Source organism: Sinocyclocheilus grahami, unplaced genomic scaffold (assembly GCF_001515645.1).
Source record: "Sinocyclocheilus grahami isolate Dianchi unplaced genomic scaffold, SAMN03320097.WGS_v1.1 scaffold3368.1, whole genome shotgun sequence".
Lineage (NCBI taxonomy): Eukaryota > Metazoa > Chordata > Actinopteri > Cypriniformes > Cyprinidae > Sinocyclocheilus > Sinocyclocheilus grahami.
This window is the reverse complement of record NW_015508501.1, coordinates 5,273-7,749: the sequence shown is the minus strand read 5'-3', so window position 1 is coordinate 7,749 and position 2,477 is coordinate 5,273. Positions and strand designations below refer to the sequence as shown.

Sequence of the window (2,477 nt, the reverse complement as noted above, 5' to 3'; positions counted from 1 at the left end):
TCAAATTCTTGTCCCCCCCTCCATCTGAATCTGACGTTTGTTTACGTAAGTGCAGTTCAGCGAGTCCTCTGCACCATATAAGGAGAAGAAGGCGGGGCTAAAGAAACCCCATAATAATTAATTTCACCCGTTTGTAGATTTTAATGCGTGCAAGCAAATGCGCAGGGAAGTTACAATAGCTCCTTTTCCTTCTAGCCGGCGCCCAACCAAATAAATACATAATCTCTTAAAAAAATATCGTCTTCTTTCAGAAAAACAAGTTCAGAATATGTATAAACACTTTTAATTCTGTTGTTCGTTATTACAGATAGCCTATTCGTATTCAGTATATTGTTAATTTATTTATTATTCTCGTTTTATACATAAATGCACATTTTAGGTAAGAATCCTCTACTGTTATTATTTAATGGGCATATAAAACAACATCAACAACAAAAACTTGAATAGTCAAATATTACTTTTAATGTTTAAACTAATATAATTGTTTTTCTCTGGCTTTTGTTTTTTTATAATATATATTTTGTATTCTATATTTGTTGATGCAATTTCCTGTAAGCTGTTTGGCATGAATAAAGCATGTTTAAAAAAAGTTTCATTCTTTATTGGGATCTATTCTGTGGCTCCATGAAGAACCTTTAACATCCTTTCCATTGCATAAAAAGTTCCCATTGCATGGAAAAGGTTCTTCAGATTAATAAAATGTTATTTTAAGAACTGTTCACTGAATGGTTCTTTGAGGAACCCAAAAGGGTTCTTCTTTGGCAAGACTGAGAATAAAAAACCTTTTTAGAAGCTTTATTTTTATGATTGCATACAGTATTTTCAATTTGCCCTTTTCCTCTGGTCATTACAGAGTTCACTGCAACTTGAACATTGCAAGAAAACCACAGATGAGAATACACCTGTAGAGGAAGGACAGCATCATCATCACGAACATCACGGTCATCATGGGCATGGTCGTGAAGGGCATCATCCCGAGGGCTTGGAGAGGCACAGGCATGATGGCTCCCACCATCACCACCATCACCACCACGGGCAACAACAGGTTGATGTGGGTCAGCAGATGCTGGCCCAGGTTGACTTTGGTCAGGCAGCCACTGAGCCACCAATCATGAAACGACCTTGAGCTAAGCTCACTCGGTGAAAAGTTCAGTACAGCTGACAGCCGGGGGCAGACTCTTCTGCCACCCGCTGATGCTGACACTGACGACAGCTCTTTGACGACAGCAATGGGCGTGTGGCAGGCCTCTGACACTGTGAGGAGGCTCTTCCAGCCTCCTGACGCTGACAGGGCCTGAAGGAGGACAACCACATCAGGGAGACCTGACAGTGACGTCCCGACCCAGCAGCTGAATGAGAGCTGTCACAGAAAACCTGAGCCTGACCAGCAGGGGACACGAGCTGAGTATGACAGGAAAAGTAAACAGGGCCGTTGGCTTTGTAACAATCTTGTCTGATCATTTACAGCTTCATGTAAACATCAGTGAACCCCTCATTGCTGGTCAACGCTCACAATTAATCTTACCAACTAGTATTTACACCTCAGCGTTTGGCAGCACTGGACTTTAGCATCCCATTTGGAAAAATTAGCAAATTGGTTATTGTTAGAAGGAAGATAAATCATTCAGATATATCTAAATGACAACATGTGCACTAGATTTGGATTTTTTTTTCTTGGTTAAATCTGTAATATAACAAACAAACTGCCAGTGTCTGTTGCTTCTGAGAGTGTGTTAGGTTCATCATGTTAGTGTCTTTTCACCTCTAGATGCTTTATGTGGCCTTTATGACAGCAGGTGCGGAAACTATGCGCTAGTGGTGCCTGTTTGATGTTAGGCCACATAGAGCAGAGGGCAAAGGTCATGTAACATCCTGTAATCCTTGCTATACCCAAAGCTATACTATATGGAAATCTGGGGTATTAAAATCTTTTTTTTAATTTCGTTGTTCTGGTATTCAGAAAGATGTTTTAGTTTTGCTGTTTGGAGATGGAGTTGGTAGAGTAGGTGGAGAGATTCTGATCTTAAAAGTTTATTCTTAAGGACCAAACACTGTTGAATAATTTCATTAACGTGTAATGCACTACTTTAGAAACTATATCTGTTTTCTTTTAGTTCTTCTAGAACAGATGTTGTAAGGGGATTGTAAAATGCATTTCATACTTGGCATTACAAAAATATTAATGGATCATAGGGAAATGCACAAAACTGTAATTTTTACTACACATTTATTAGAGTGGAATTTGTATCCAATGGAGTAACTGGAAAAAGGTTAGGTCATTGGTATCTTGGGAAAGATTGTTTGAAACATTTTACATACTTAATGAAGGTTTTCTGGAAAATCTAGTATCACCTGGAAGACCTGAGAAACAGTATGAATAAATGTATGCTGTGGTGCCAATGACACATGAATGTGAAAAGCATGTGAATGTAATAGAGAGAAATAAACATGTTACTCAGATCAATTCAAATAAAGTT

General features: G+C 38.7%; 1 pseudogene; it reads left to right on the top strand.

Annotated features, from left to right (window-relative positions):
* Positions 1-672: 672 nt before the first annotated feature.
* Positions 673-2,477, top strand: LOC107576223 (selenoprotein Pa pseudogene; annotated as a pseudogene).